Source organism: Symphodus melops, assembly GCF_947650265.1.
Source record: "Symphodus melops genome assembly, chromosome: 3".
NCBI lineage: Eukaryota > Metazoa > Chordata > Actinopteri > Labriformes > Labridae > Symphodus > Symphodus melops.
In genome coordinates this window covers 584,099-600,813 of record NC_136693.1, presented here as the reverse complement: position 1 = coordinate 600,813, position 16,715 = coordinate 584,099, and the positions used below count along the sequence as shown (strand labels likewise).

Genomic DNA, 16,715 nt, shown 5'->3' with positions numbered 1-16,715 from the left:
TTTTCGACTCTGAGACAGGCCGTGTCAGTGCAGAAGCAGGACAGGAAGTGAAGCAGGACAGGAAGTGAAGCAGGACAGGAAGTGAAGCAGGACAGGAAGTGAAGCAGGACAGGAAGTGAAGCAGGATCAGAGGGATGAAGCGGTAAAGCTGCAGATTTGATTTGAGCAGGACGGAGCTCCGGGATGATTCAGTCCTGGGAACAGTTTGTTTTTGCAACAGAGCATCATGAATTATTAAACGTGTTACTCTAAAATATCCTGCTTTAATGTAGCTGCCCTGTTTGATTTCATAACAAGAGGAGGACCCTGGTACTCACAGAGACGCTGCAGGAGCACGTCATCGTCTCTGCACGCCGAGCCAACACACACTTAATGAATTATAAAAGAAGAGAATTAGAGAAGTTTAAAGACGCGAGCAGCAAGAAAGGGCATCAAACCCCAGACGAGCGCTTCACCGCACGAGCCGCCACAAATGTTGAGCGCTGTCCGTCTGGCAGCTGTCAGAAGCAGAGCCATGGAGCGATGACAGCTCGCTTTCTGTGGCCCGGCTCCATCACGGCGAGCTGCAGGGACACACACACACCAACAGTACTGAGGCTGTGTGTGTGTGTGTGGGGGGGGGAATATGAGGAGAATTTGGAACATATTGAATTGCAGATTTGACAACAATGCAAAGGATTTAAAATGACATGCATGTGAGGATCTGGAGCGGAGAGCAGGAGAGGCTGTGACAGGCAGGTACAAACACCAAAACAGTAAACAAACTTCTTCATCCAAAATGGACACCTCAAACTACCAAGCAGACAATCTGCTGAAGAGTGGATGAAGAGCAGGGGAGGAGGAGGAGGAGGAGGAGAGGCTTGACCAGGAGGGGACAGAAGGCTGGAATGAGTCTTTGTTTCTGGACCTTTAAAGAGCAGACGTCACAAAGTGCATCAGGGTCACGAGGAGCGTCCAGCAGACCCGGATCTGAGGAGCTCGGGGTCTTCAGTGAGGCGAGCAGCAGCTTGACCGTGCACGGCTTCAAACACAAAAACACCCGATGTGGAGCGATAGACCTTCAGCATCACATGACATAACAGAGAATTACAATAATCAGGCCTTGACAATCATCTCCGTGTTTCCAGACGGATCAGCATGAATCAGCACAGCTCCCCCGCGTGTCTCACTCAACACTTCATGCAGGCGGCAGCTGCAGTCGCTGCATTATTCACGTGTTTGTGATCATGTGTGTGATATATGCAAGTGTCACTTTCAACTCTCTCTGCAAGCTCCTGACTCAAAATGAGCTAAGCCCCGCCCCCTTTCGGCACAAACTGATGGGAGTTATTAAGCGCCTCCGACCGGAATGCCGTCAACCACAGAGGAGGAAGTGACATCACGAGCTCTCTCTAACCTAACAGGACTCATGTTTCGGAGAGGCCTCCGGGAGCCAATGAGGAGAGAGCGGTCTGACGTCTGGCCCCGCCCTCTCTGCTGCAGGTGGCCATGATTGGGGTAACTGGTCTCACCTGCGTTCATCAGGCTGCAGCTGCAGGACTCGTTTCATTTCTGATGTAAATAAATCCTTCTTTTTATCACCATTTCTAGTCTCGTTCTTTTGAATGATCCGGATTTATGGACGGAACAGGGTCAGTTTAGTTTAATCAAAGTCAGAACACAGATGGACCCAGGTGAGAGCAACCTGCAGGTGTGCTCCAATCAGGACGAGACGTGAGGACACTCAAAGGTAGGCCCAGTGAAGCTGCTGGACAGCTTGTCTTTGTTCTGGAGGCATGCAGCGGAGGATTCGAAACCCACAGTCGGCGTGACCTTACCTGTAGCCTCGGTTCTGTTCTGACATGTTGGAGCCGTGGCGTTGATGGTCACGTTTGTTTGCACACTTTGAGTCAGGCTGTTGATTCAGATCCAGGAGCATCTTGAAGGATTCCTTTGCAGGTGGCGTTTCTTCAACATCATAGATGGAGGGACTTGTTTTGGCGTGGACCTCACAGATGCAGTGTTTCAGTGTTTCAGTGTCACACGTCTTTCCCGTCCTGCTCTGCAGAGTCGGTCACGTGCAGATGAAACATTCAGACAGATTTTTGAGCAGCCCTCGAGAAGAAGACTTTTCTAGTTGTTTGTTTTAGTGGCACACTTAAGACTTACACAAACACTGTACGGGTGCACATAGTCTCCCTGCCTCTCATTGGCAGCTTTTCCAGCCTGATGACATCATCACATTACACCACATAGAACAGAAAATATGAAGTAAAGGCTGATTGGTCCGTCTGAAGCTCAGATACATTTACCTGTGATAACGTTTAACTCCTCTTGGTTTGATCTTTGCAGTAACGGTGAACGCCCGTGACGGTTTCCTTCCCCGCCGAGCATCAAGCGGTCCAACTGCTTCAGATAGAAGTGATTGTACCCGAGCTAAAAAGCCTCTGCATGTTTCTAATAAGCTCCAGCAGCAGAAAGCTGCTCAAACTAGGATCAATGTTGGAGATGAAACATGGAGAGAGGTTAGAACGCAGAAAGCTTTACAGACCCATGCAGAGCTGGCTAAACACTGAAGCTACAGTGTCCACCACATGCAGAGCTGGCTAAACACTGAAGCTACAGCGTCCACCACATGCAGAGCTGGCTAAACACTGAAGCTACAGTGTCCACCAACATGCAGAGCTGGCTAAACACTGAAGCTACAGTGTCCACCAACATGCAGAGCTGGCTAAACACTGAAGCTACAGTGTCCACCACATGCAGAGCTGGCTAAACACTGAAGCTACAGTGTCCACCACATGCTGAGCTGGCTAAACACTGAAGCTACAGTGTCCACCACATGCAGAGCTGGCTAAACACTGAAGCTACAGTGTCCACCACATACTGACCTGTATGAGAGGAGGGGCGGAGCCAGCTCTCTGTGATGATTAGAGTTTAGACTGCAGTACTAATTTTAAACACTAGGGGGGCAGAGTGACAGACTGCTCCTTTAACATGTTGACAATTACTGTGCTCTCAATCTTTGTTTAGCATGTTAGTTAGCATGTTAGTTAGCATGTTAGTTAGCATGTTAGTTAGCATGTTAGTTAGCATGTTAGTTAGCATGTTAGTTAGCATGTTGTCATTCTAATAGCGTGTCCAGACTGAGAAGTCACGCCGTGACATTTACTCCCCTGTGATGTTTTGACTTAAAAATGAATGTCAGGATGCAGATGGCGTAGCGGTTAGATCGAGTGCCGTGTCACGACACGCCACAGTCCTCCGAGCGGGCAGCTCCAGTTAAACTCCGACCTCCAGGCTGAAGGTGCCGCTGGTCATTTCATCCCCGAGCGGAGTCGCTGGTCTCCCCTCGCTTCTGGTAATTACGAGCAGCAGAGGAAATGTTGCCAACGCACTGATCTGCAGCATGAAGAGCGAAACATGAAGAGACTTCATCTGTCAGCGTGTTGGTCGAGGAGAGTGAAACGCCACTTTCAGTGTTTTACACTCCACGTGTAATTTAAGGTGACGGCTGTGAAGAAGTGGAGGTTGTAAACATCGGAGAGCTGGATGTGGAGCCCGTGTGTAAACCAAATAAACACATCTCTGATTGTGTGGAGAGAACGGCCATTAGTGTGGAGTTTCTGTCAGAGTGTGTGTGTGTGTGTGTGTGTGTGTGTGTGTGTGTGTGTGTGTGTGTGTGTTCGCTCTTGTAGCATACCCTGGAGTTCACACACACACAGTCTTGCCCCTGGGGTGGAGCCGGGCTGTTGGTCTGGCTTCCTGCCACTGTTGCCATGATCAACATCATCCCGTCCTGGCTTACAGCGTGGTTACCATGGTAATGACCGTTTATTTGCAGGGGGGCGGCCTCGTCTCCTGTAATTCCAGGACACACACAGACAGATAGAGGAAGTGGAGGTGAGTGAGAGAGAGAGAGAGAGGGGGAGAGGTGGAGAGCTGCCAGACGGACAATTTGCTCAAAGGGCAGGTGGATGAGTCAGTGTAACGTATCCCATCTCGTGGTCAGGCCTTTCTCTCCACCGCACTGATGAGCTCACAGGATCACCCACGTCACGCTTTCTCCGACCTGTTCAAGAATATCTCCGACACGTTTCAGCTCGAGACTTCATCTGTCTTTGAAACATTTGGTGAATTTTAAGCTTTTTAGCTTCAGTTGTTCTCCTCTTATCCACACACACTGTACGGGGGGGGGGAATGTTTGGATGACTCAGCAGTTTTGATTGGATGAAGGATCAGAGTTATTCACAATAAGGCGTGTAGCTGAGCTGATTGACAGGTGGGCGCCGTGTAACGGTTTGTCAGGAGGCTTAAAACCCACCTCAGCTCTCAGCCTGTCGTTAGCTTGACTCAAAGTTAGCCTGAGACAGCATTTCCAGCACGGAGACCGCCATCCATGGGACTCCAGCGCCCCCTGCAGGGACACACGGGGGACTCCAGCGCCCCCTGCAGGAACACACGGGGGACTCCAGCGCCCCCTGCAGGAACACACGGGGGACTCCAGCGCCCCCTGCAGGGACACACGGAGGACTGCAGGATTTTTTGTACATGGTTACTTGAGTGCATTCAGTGATGTCGCCCCCTGCTGGCCATTAGAAAGTCATGCTTCTTACTGTGTAAAGTCTTTGTGCGATACCTCTCCTGCTGAACATCAGTCTGAGTATAAACGTATGTGTGCGTGTTTATTCGTTCCTGAAACAGGAACCAATCACAAGACGGGAGGGCGGGACATAACATACGGGTGAATTAGTGATTGGACCGTTCGCTCTGACAAAGATTCTTAATTGGTCATAAAAATGACTAAACGCTGCTGAGAGCAGGATGAGTCACCAGATGTGTAGAAGCCAAAGGGAGGATTCGAACCCGTGCCGCCCGCCTTGGGGGGACTTGAGCCTCTGTGCATGCAGCGCCTGTTACTCCGTCCAGCTTGATCACACACTCAGTGTAGCTCTTCTGTCTCTCATTAACATTTAATGAAGCTTAAATTTAGACTCTGATTCTTTGCTTCCGTTCTGTTCATTTGTCACTACAGATGGAACTGAGCAGGTTTCATTAAATGCTGCATGTTTGGATTTTAGTGTCTGATTATTGAGAAAGACGTCAGTGGGAAAGAATAGAAACCTCTTCTCTCAACTCAGTGGAGATGTTCTCTGCCTGAGTGTCAGATAGATATCGAGCGTGCACACATCCACCAGTCCCCCCCCCCCCGTCAGGAGGTGTGCTGCTGCTGCTCGAGGCGCGCGCGTCCTGTGTCTGTCGCCTCAGATTGAATTTCAGCGCGGCAGCAGTCAGGTTTCTCTCCGTGAGATCAGGTTTACACCACTCCTCTGTCCGTCCTCCTCCTCCTCCTCCTCCTCCTCCTCCTGCTGCCGCCGCCTCCATCACTGCCACTTCTCCTCCCGTCCACACATCCGCACTTTGCCTGGAAGTTTTCCCCGGCTCGGCTGCGTGGTTCGCCGGTCGCGGTGCGCCCGGAGAGTCTCGGAGGGGATGGAGCGACGCTAGGAGCGAGAACCCGAGGAACGAAGAGGGGCGGAAAGAGAGAGAGAGAGAGAGAGAGAGGAAGGCGACGGGAATAAAACATTTTCATTATCAGGACCCCGGGACGACGTCCAAGGTAGGCATTAACCTTCTGATACTGACACCCTCAAACACTGCCGAGTGGTCCTGCACGGACTCTTTGTGAGACTTTACAGGTGACTTCATCTTCACCTTGTCCACTTTGTTTTACCCTCCAGAGTTTGACTAATGCTGTTCCTATCAAGAGGAACACATTCAGGTTGCCAGGTTTTTAAAAATCCCCCAGAAACCTTTTTAGAAATGACACCCCGTTTAAAAAAAGCAGTAAACTAAGAGGAAGAAAAGTCGAGTAGAACATCTTCTGACTGTCCAGTCTGATCTGAAGACTCTGTCGCTCTGTTTGCTTCTTTTGCACCTGTGTGTCTCCAAGATAAAGGAACGCACTGTGACCACATTTGAACCTGGATTCAGCCTCCTCAAAGTGTAAAGTATGACAAGAAACATGAAGTTTGTTGGCTCCTTCATGACTTCCTGGTTCTGCAGCTGTGTGAAAATAAAATCTGTGTGATGTTATTTGGGGTTCGGGGTTGTTTTTGGAACGGGGAGGGGTCGAGAGAGAGAATCATCAGAGCTGCAAGAAAAGTCCCTGATTAAATCTTTGATTAAGAAAATGAATCCATCATTAATGAAGGGCTTTCCCAATAATCCATCAGCGCTCACGCTGTGATTAATGCAGTAAGTATGGATTTTGGTGCAGAAGCGTTGAAGCTACACTGAAACAATTAGTGTCTTAATTGATTTTTGGTTGGATGGAAAATTAGCTGTAACAATCGTGATTGTCGATGGTAAAAATCGACCGGCTCCTTTACAGTAAATGAACAGCTCAGGGTTTCCTCCTCTAACATAAACTGAAGGTGTTTTTAACGGCCTGCTCCACACGCTGGGAGCTGTTCCATTTAGTGCTTATAATCACAAGCGTGGTTAATTGATAGTGGCAATTATCTTTAATGGAAGTCGTTGTTTCTGCAGTCCAGAAGCCGAGCGATACGCCGGAGCCTTCTTTGTGATTTCATGAGCGAGGGGTTGAGTCTGTGTCCTGCCAGAGGATAATAAAAACCAGCCGGGGGGGGGGATTAATCACAACCTGGCAACCCGAGAGGTCTTTTAATTGACTGTATCTTCAGCGCTCACAGACACGCTCTGTAATGTTCCTGCACTGACTGATCGTTATAAAAGAAGCTGAAGAGTTCAAATCCTGCGAGCCACCGAACAGCTGAGTGAACTTTGTTGTCTACATGCACGATATACGCCGCCTGTGGCTTGATTGGTCGGTCGTCTCTCAACTGAAAGGTCAGGGGTTCGATCCCTCCTGCCCCAGTCCAAGATGCTCCTGTAGCTTCTACCATCAGTGTGTGAATGTGTATGAATGGATGAGTTAATACTGATGGACTCTGCAGCAGCCTCTACCATCAGTGTGTGAATGTGTATGAATGGATGAGTTCATACTGATGGATGAGGACTCAGGTCTCAGGTCTCTCTGCAACTCAGGAGGATTTCAGGGGCCTGAATTTACAAAATGTCTCAGTACTGCACCTGTAGCGCTTTGTCCACAGGGGGCGCCAACGTCTCCTCCCAATGAAAGCTCGCTGGGTTTTTTTACCTTTAGCATCCAAAAGGACGAGTTCAGGTAAAGATCCAGTTTTTTCTAAATATGCACCTTTCAACCACGTCCTCCGACTTCAATGACACACAACAACCAATCAGCTGGAGGAGAAGTGGAGCTTCAGCCTCACCTTGTGAAGGTTCGGGAAACGCTCCAAGTTGAGCTGAGGCTGCAAAACGAAAGACTCATCACTTTAACCCGTTTTAAAGAATGGAGCAGGACAATCCTCTTTTCTCCTGATAAATGACTGACGTGATCAATCAATCACACAGCTTATGCTTCTCTCTCCATTTAATAATAAGTCAGGCTCTGGAGCTGTCGCCACAGATCAGATTTAACATCTGGAGGAGCTCATTAAGAAATAAGAACGTCAGTGAATTATTTAACGTCACCCAAAACTTCAGATTTTCACCCAACATAAAAAGCAAACTTGAGTTCTTTCTGGGTTTTTTCGGAGCTGTGCTGTGAAGGATCGCATCCAAACGTTTGTGTCTGAGGCGGCGCTGAGGTTTTTATAAAACCGTGAAAACGCCACCTGAGCTGCAGACGAGCGGCGTTATCTGTTGGCTGATTCACTGAAATGTCAGGTGAGGAGCCGTCTCATTGTCCCTCAGATGTTTAATTAAAGCTGACCGGTGGTACGGCGTGCACCTGCAACCTTCTCTCTCTCTCTCTCTCTCTCTCTCTCTCTCTCTGTCTCTCTCTCTCTCTCTCTCTCTCTCTCTCTCTCGCTCTGTGCGTTCCTGCCTGTGTGCGCTGCAGAAGCTGATTCACGCTCCGTCGACCTGCTCGGGTCACTGACGTGGAAACTGACGGTGGTACGAATGAGGTCAGGGGTCGAGGGAGCGTTTCCTCAGCTGTTTGCTCTTCTTCATTTCCACTTTGTTTCACTTTCAAACGAAGGCAGTGACCCGGACACGGATCCTCCTCGGGTGTGACGTGACGCCTCTCTGAAGCGGCGGTAAGAATCTCTGAGGTTCGTGCGTACGAAGCCTCGTGTTCAGACGAGTCAGAAGAGATCGGATTGGTTGAGAGATCGATGACACGTACAAGACGCATCCCGACGTTCACACACTTAAGAAGAAGCTTTTAGAGGCAGAGAGAAAGTTGGAAAAGCTTTTTTTCTGTGGCTGTGATTGGACGCTCACGGGTTGGTAGCGCCTAAAGCAGCGTGAACAGTGACACGTGAGGCGTCTTGTTTGACATGTTTGTCAGAGTTCACAGCTTTGGTTCAACATTAAACAGTAAAACACGAGATGGGAGGTGTTGACCTCGTCAGCACGAGGAGGATGCACGATCTGGAGTGATCCAGAGATGGACTCGGCCCAAAACCTGCTTTTTTTTTGGCCGACAGAATCAGGACGTGTTGGTGTGTGTGTGTGTGTGTGTGTGTGTGTGTGTGTGTGTGTGTGTGTGTGTGTGTGTGTGTGTGTGAAGGGCACGGGAGAGGTGTGTGTTTTTGCACGGAGATTGAACACCCCGTATCTTCTTCGATCTCGTCTGTTCTCTGAGATTTGGGTCATTAAAAGTCATTCTGGGAAATGTAGGAAGTGAAGTGAGGAAAGTCCACCCACAGCTTATCACCAAGAAAGAATATCAGAGCACTTCTGTCATCGCCCTCACTTCTTCTGAACTCGCCCTCAATTCTCCGGAGATCACGGCCCTTTTCCTGCCCCTCATTTATCACCGCTCTGACGCAGGACACGGGGCGAGCGAGAGAGAGAGAGAGAGAGAGAAGCCTTTTTCACACATGCAGTCCTGAAACTCTCTGGAACAGTCCAGGACAGGCTGCCGCTGAAACCTCCCTCAGGTAGATTTTCCCTGACAGCGTGAAGTTGTCCCTGTCCGGGGGGGGGCGGGGTCTAAACGACATCAGGCTGAACATTTCCTGCTGCGCTCACTCACTGATTGGCTGTTTCAGCTCACCTCTGTATTTAAAGGACATTTAGGGCGTTTTTCTCTACACGTGTCGGACATGTTCTACGTGATGCTCCGTCAGGAACGCCCGCTGAGGTCGCACAGATGACTGGCTGCGGCGTGCTTCTCCTTCTCCGTGCTGCCGGTCCAACTTGTAGCCATTCGCAACTGGAACGTGTTTAAATTCACGTCATGACCGAGGTAGATGGAACGTACCTTTTTAGAGAGAGAGAGAAAGAGAGAGAGAGAGGGAGAGAGGGAGAGAGGGAGAGAGAGAGAGAGAGAGAGAGAGAGAGCGAGCTTCGTATCAGGATGATCAAAGTCAAACTTGGGGACATCTGAGTGCGTTCTCTCCATCAGGCCTGCAGGGTTTATACAGAGAGAGAGAGAGAGAGAGAGAGAGAGAGAGAGAGAGAGAGAGACAGAGACTTTCAGAGGACGAGAGAGAGAGAGAGAGAGAGACTTTCAGAGGACGAGAGAGAGAGAGAGAGAGAGACTTTAGGACGAGAGAGAGAGAGAGACTTTCAGAGGACGAGAGAGAGAGAGAGAGAGACTTTCAGAGGACGAGAGAGAGAGAGAGAGAGACTTTCAGAGGACGAGAGAGAGAGAGAGAGAGAGACTTTCAGAGGACGAGAGAGAGAAATAGAGAGAGAGAGAGACTTTCAGAGGACGAGAGAGAGAAATAGAGAGAGAGAGGGAGACTTTCAGAGGACGAGAGAGAGAGAGAGAGAGAGACTTTCAGAGGACGAGAGAGAGAGAGGGAGACTTTCAGAGGACGAGAGAGAGTGAGACAGAGAGAGAGACTTTCAGAGGACGAGAGAGAGAGAAAGAGAGAGAGAGAGAGACTTTCAGAGGACGAGAGAGAGAGAAAGAGAGAGGGAGACAGAGATGAGGTACACAGATGGAGGGAGGGAGGACAATCTGCTGTGCCTCTAAACTTTCTCTCTCCCTTGTCTCTCGCTCCTCTTTAACATCACGCGCTCTCGTTCTCTCGTCTACTCCCTCCCGTGTGCGGCGGCCGCCTCCTGCCGAGGCTCACAGCTGTTTGGAGAGGAGAGCTGATCTTTTAGCGTTGGCAGGGAATCCCCAGCATGCCCGCCGGCAGGTGGAGAGGTGACGTGTAAGGAAGGAAGGAAGGAAGGAAGGAAGGAAGGAAGGAAGGAAGGAAGGAATTAGGATGCTGGTTTTCAGGATTGAGCCTGAATTCTTAGCCTCCTTAAAGGGCGTGGCTTTCCCCAGCAAGCTCCGCCTCCTTTGAGGAAACGGGTGATGAAGAGTTTATTTTGCTCGTAATGTGACCCTGTGATAAAAAGGTCACATTTTAAACATCCTCATCCGTCCTCGGACTCTTTAGATGCTTTATATCCCCCAGAGATGCCCGACCTGTTCTGAGAGGTGCTCGTCCGTGTCGGAGCGTTAAGCCTGATAAAAGTTTAAACATAATACATCTTTCTTTTTTTTTTTCTTACCTTTTAACACGTGTCATTACTTCCCCTTCTGGCTCTCATGATGAGGAAAAAGATGCTTCATGTAACGCTCAATATAAGCTCAAAGTTCTTCATGTCCTTTCAAAATAAAAGCATCGTTTGCATTCGACGGTGCGATTTGATTCAGCACACTGAAACATTCGATGCATATCTGCACCATATGAATATTAATCTCCCTTTTCTCTGTTTCTGAGTGGAGTTATGCAACATGTGAGTGTGGTCAGTCGCTCTTTGTTAACCTCTTATCTGCTGCTAATTGAACAGTTCACCATCTTTTATTGATGTAACGCAGCGCGTCACTTAGCGGCTCCTCGCTGCTGTTAGAGTGCCCGCTGCCAGCTTTTCCGAGTGTGTGTGTGTGTGTGTGTGTGTGTGTGTGCAGTGCCGCTTCGGGATGCATCCCTGTTTTGTCTCCGCACATCGACCAATAGCAGAGCTCCGTGCAGCCACGGAGGACGGCGAGGTCACAAAACCATGAAATCCTAGTTTCATTATAGAAACGTCTCGGTGCAGAAACATGCAGGGAATGCAGTCACCATGGATACCTCCTATATATATGATGAGCTCTGTTACTGGGAGCCCGTCGGGTGCCTCCTGAGGAGACATGACGCCTCAGAGATGATGCTTTTGTTTGGCTGTTATCTGCATTTTTTTGTTGTTTATCTTTTGTGGTGAAGAGCTCGCGGCTCGTCGGCTGTCAATCAAACAGCGCTGAGAGGTTTTTCTTTGTATCCGTGTTGTTGTGTCTTTAAAGGCACAGAGATGATTGTGCGTGTTGTGGGTTTCCTTTTTTCTTGCAGGCCTAATCCACACACTACTGTTGTTATCATACAGAGGCTGCAGGGGACTGCAGTTTATCTTCCTGCATTTTAACACAAATGTCTGTTTACACCTGTTTACGTTTTCAAAACAAGCGGGCAGCGGAACTGAAGCAGAAAGCTGCTCAAACTAGGATCAATGTTGGAGATGCTTTTGAAACATGGAGAGAGGTTAGAACGCAGAAAGCTTTACAGACCCATGCAGAGCTGGCTAAACACTGAAGCTACAGTGTCCACCACATGCAGAGCTGGCTAAACACTGAAGCTACAGTGTCCACCACATGCAGAGCTGGCTAAACACTGAAGCTACAGTGTCCACCACATGCAGAGCTGGCTAAACACTGAAGCTACAGTGTCCACCACATGCAGAGCTGGCTAAACACTGAAGCTACAGTGTCTCTACATGCAGAGCTGGCTAAACACTGAAGCTACAGTGTCCACCACATGCAGAGCTGGCTAAACACTGAAGCTACAGCGTCCACCACATGCAGAGCTGGCTAAACACTGAAGCTACAGTGTCCACCACATGCAGAGCTGGCTAAACACTGAAGCTACAGTGTCCACCACATGCAGAGCTGGCTAAACACTGAAGCTACAGTGTCCACCACATGCAGAGCTGGCTAAACACTGAAGCTACAGTGTCCACCACATGCTGACCTGTGTGAGAGGAGGGGGGAGACAGCTCTCTGTGATGATTAGAGTTTAGACTGCAGTACACATTTTAAACACTAGGGGGCGGAGCTACAGACTGCTCCTTTAAGAAGGAAATATTTGTAATTGATCCCTAAAGATGAAAAAAATCAGTTAAATTAAATATTTATGCAGCAGCATGATTTGCACGATGCAGAGATGTCAGAGTGAGGGGCTGCACAGAGCAGCTGGAGGTCTGGTGCCTTGCCCAACGGCGCCTCTGCAGCTTCTTTGATTGGTGTGTACTGGGTCTTGACCCTCCAATCACCAACCCAAGTTCCTGAGTCTTCTTCACTTTTTTATTCTGACTTTTCGTATCTGCATAAGACCGCTGAAGAGACACACACGCCGACCTCAGCTCCTGCTCTCTTAATACATGCAGTATGGAGCCATATTAAAACATACTGGAGTGTGTGTGTGTGTGTGTGTGTGTGTGTGTGTGTGTGTGTTCTCTGGGGAGCATGTGTGGAGACCCTGCTTTCATAATACATGCTGTGGGTAGAAAGCAGGAGGAGACTGTCGGATGGAATTTCCCGACGGAGGAAGAAAATTGTTCAAATTGGAGGGCAGGTGTTGTGACTGCTGGGTCGGAGCGCGTGCACGTGTGCGACACATCCGTGTGGTTTTCCTACATTAACATAAAAATACTCTGTCAAGGTTTGGCCCAAAGAATGAATCCATCCAGATTCAAGTAACAACCTGTATCGCTTCCAACCTGCTGCACCTTCACAGCCCACCAGGGCTAAAATCACTCCCTCTTAACGCTAGCTTCACGCTAAGCCTGCTAGCTTCACGCTCAGCCTGCTAGCTTCATGCTCAGCCTGCTAGCTTCACGCTCAGCCTGCTAGCTTCACGCTCAGCCTGCTTAGCTGACAAGTCGGCTGTACTAACGGGAACTTTGGAGATTAGAAATGTTTCCTTGTTGGTTTTAAATTATTCAGAACATGAGGGTGACGCACGCCGGTTGGATCGGCTCCAACCGGCTCTGGACTCGTCTTTGGCAGCATCACTTTTACGACAGCGTGGAGGTGATGCACCTGACGCCACAGATCATATCAGCAAAGCTTCACGCCTTCAGTTAGTGAGGAATAATCTGCCCAGTCTCCTCAAATCTTCACTTTATGATTCTGTAGAGTTTTTTTTAACCACAGCTTGTCTGAGAGTCAAATTACAAACTGTTTATTTTCATTTCCCAAAGGGACGAGTCTTACATGTGCTGCCAACATCTCCTCCCAGGGTTTACACAGCCGGCGTGCAGGCGGTAAATAAGGACGTCAAGGACACGTGAAGCGCTACCCTCAGAGGACAAATCTCTGCTTTTCATTCGTCAGTGTGTCGCCTGGACGTCTGACAGTACCATGTTTGTTTTTAAAGGTTCAGAGGAGGGAAACTGTCAGCGTCAGCAGGAGGAGAGGAGCAGCACGCCGTTCTGTCACGTCTGCATTATTTAACAGGACTGCAGAGATTCTTACTCTAATTAATGAGTAAACACGCCGTTTGGTTGTGTTAGTGTTCACCGCCTCGTGCTCAGACGTGCACACCTGTGTGAGGCGGAGACTAAGGAGGGCAGGCGTTCACTGAGCGAGGGGAGGAGATAGACGCTGGACGTTACGTTAGCTGAATGTGGCTAGCTGTTAGCTACCTGCTAAGTCGTCAGATGGTTTGTGTTTTTCTCTTTTCAAGGCGAGCTGATTAACGAGCTGCTCCTCCGTCTCTGACGTCCCTCCAACTTTTAGGCGTGGCGTTTGCTGTCGACCCGATCGGCTTTTGTTCGTGACATGTTGACGGCGTGCGTGCTCGACCGTCCTCCGTGTCCTCCCCACCACACATCAGGATGTTTTATAATTACAATTTGACTTTCAGATCTCTGCTTTGCTCCTCACTTCTTCAGCCATCGTTCACACACACACACACACACACACACACACACACACACACACGCACACACACACACACACACACACACACACACACCCCTCCAGTGGTCTAAAGTGAAGCAGAAGTGCTGATTTTGATTCCATCCTTGATCTGCACTTGTTGACTTGTTTGTTGTTTCCCCGCCCCTCCGTGTGCCGGCTCGTTGCATCAACACAAACAGCTCTGTGTAATCAGACGCCACCGAGCATGAATCTTACATGCAGTTATTGTAGGAGAACGTTATTTATTATGCATTCGCTGTAATTCTAGGTCAAACCTCAGCTGGCGTCACGCCGCCGCTGACTTTGCTTCATGTTGTGTTTTTGTTTGACGAGTGGAAGGACGAAGTGCAGCCTGACGGGACACATGTGGGGACTGTAACACACAGGTGGTGCAGTTTGATGCATCGCTACGTAAAACAAACATCCAGTGTCATGATTCAAAATGTTTAGCAGCGATGAGCCCCCCCCCCGCCCCCCCCCCCCCCCTCCCACCCACCCGTCTCCTCTCTCTGCAGGGACAGAAGTGGGGAGGAGAACAGTTGTAGGTGGAAGGCTTGATGTGATTAATGCTGAGGCTTTGTGTTTTACATGTTGCATAATCATAAATGGGATTTGCATGTAACAAACACTCGGTCTCACTCAGTTTACAAACCCAAGTCTTACATAAGATGTGTGTGTGTGTGTGTGTGTGTGTGTGTGTGTGTGTGTGTGTTAAATATGACATGAGATGTAAGACCCCTGCAGACTGACACAGGACGTTTGAGTGATGCACTTCTCACTGTACATGTGGAATAAAACATGTGTCAGTATGTGGACGGCTCCGGTGATGTGATTCACTGTAGACCTCTCTGCCCCCCCTCGCCCCCCCCCCCCCCCCCCCCCCCCAGGGAGCCGGCGTGCACCACAGGAACGTCCTCCTTGAGAGCTTTTCTCTTCTGGACGTTCTGGCTGAAATGGTTCGTATGCTCAGATAAAGACTGCACGATAGTTAAAGTGCAGCTGCGAGCCCCCCTCCCTCGGTGCTGATCAGGGTGACGGCGAGCCCCCCTCCCTCGGTGTTGATCAGGGTGACGGCGAGCCCCCCTCCCTCGATCATGATCAAGGTGATGGCGAGCCCCCCACCCTCGGTGCTGATCAGGGTGATGGCGAGCCCCCCTCCCTCAGTGTTGATCAGGGTGACGGCGAGCCCCCCTCCCTCGATCATGATCAAGGTGATGGCGAGCCCCCCTCCCTCGATCATGATCAAGGTGATGGCGAGCCCCCCACCCTCGGTGCTGATCAGGGTGATGGCGAGCCCCCCTCCCTCAGTGCTGATCAGGGTGATGGCACGCCGCTCTCGGCAGCTCTCAGATGAAGACAGGTTGAAGCTACCTGATGGTTCACACGTGGAAGGTCGTTTGTAGGCTGGACTAAGCATTTAAAAGGTCGCACCTGATTGGTCTAATTTCTCCTTTTGTTCATCTTCTTTTCGGTGCATTATTTTTGTTTGTTTTAGGATCCAAACGTCCGAGCTTTCTTTGGCCGCTTCCTGGGACGAGGTGCACTCTCTCTCTTTTTTAAAAATCAAATCATGAAGTTTGGAAACATTAGATAGATAGATAGATAGATAGATACGATCAAGTTATTATAAGCGGTTTGATTTGAAAGGTCACTTGTGAGTGTTTCCTTGATCGTCCACTCTGTTAAAAATAACAGATCTGGCAGACCGTCCTGCGCTGCTCATCAGGAGCGGAAATCGACTCCCTCACATCAGCTCTCATTTCAACCTTCTGATATCCCACATCTCACGGATCTGCTCGTACGAGTGTTTCCAAATTAAACCAACCTTTATCCACCGCCGCCATCAACGCCCCCAAATCTGGACTAAATAAAGCTTCCTGTTGAGCTGCGCACGGGGGCCGATCCATTCACACGGAGGATACTGAGGAGTAAAGATCTTCACTCTGAGTCGAGCTTCAAGACCTGCAGGCAGAGAAACATCAGGAGACACTTCACACCTTCTCAAACGCCACTTTAAACGAGTCGCTGGAGTGAAGTCACGCTCGAGATGGAGACGAGCTCCTTTAAAAGACGAGATGTTTAAATAACTTCCAATTCAAACTTCTCCTTTCTTGTGCTTTGTTAATATTTAATGTCCAAACAGGATTTTAATTATGCACGACTTTATATTTAATTTAGTATTTCTTTTTTACCCCTCAGTAACATAAACTCTTAATTTCTTGAGATTGCACGTCGGAGGTGTAGTGAGGAGAGAGAGAGAGGGGGGGACGAGCGAGTCCAAACCTGAGGCCTGTGTTTGTGTTTAGACGTCTGTGGTTAACACAAGCTGAAGAGATGTTGACCTTTTCTTAGACGGGATAAACTACGTTAGCTAAGACCCCGCTTGTGAATTTTAAAGTTTGCGGTTGCTAACAAGCAGCTAACTGAGACTACAGTGGTTGTCATGGAGACGTTAAACGTCATCACGCCGGGAACTCTCTCACTAATCCTCCTCTAGTCATGTTTTTCAGAGGTTAATAAACAATTTATTAAGCTAACGTTTAGCTAGCTTGTCAAATCCGCTGATTAGATCGATGAAGCATAACGGCTGTGACGTCAAAATCAACCAACGTAGTTGGCTTGTAGCATAGCGTTAGCTTTTCACTTCTCTGGGCTGCATTAACTCTTCAAACTTGATATAAATGATGTTCATCTGTAAAGATTATCCAGCTGAACTGAA

At 49.1% G+C, this 16,715-nt stretch overlaps 1 protein-coding gene across 1 annotated transcript in view; it reads left to right on the top strand.

Annotated features, from left to right (window-relative positions):
- The first annotated feature begins 5,236 nt into the window (after positions 1 to 5,236).
- Positions 5,237 to 16,715, top strand: part of shank2a (SH3 and multiple ankyrin repeat domains 2a) — a 121,191-nt gene continuing 109,712 nt past the window's right edge. Inside the window, exon 1 of the mRNA XM_079340327.1 lies at positions 5,237 to 5,599. The gene's annotated coding sequence lies outside the window, so the exon portion shown is untranslated. The remainder of the gene's footprint in view (positions 5,600 to 16,715) is intronic.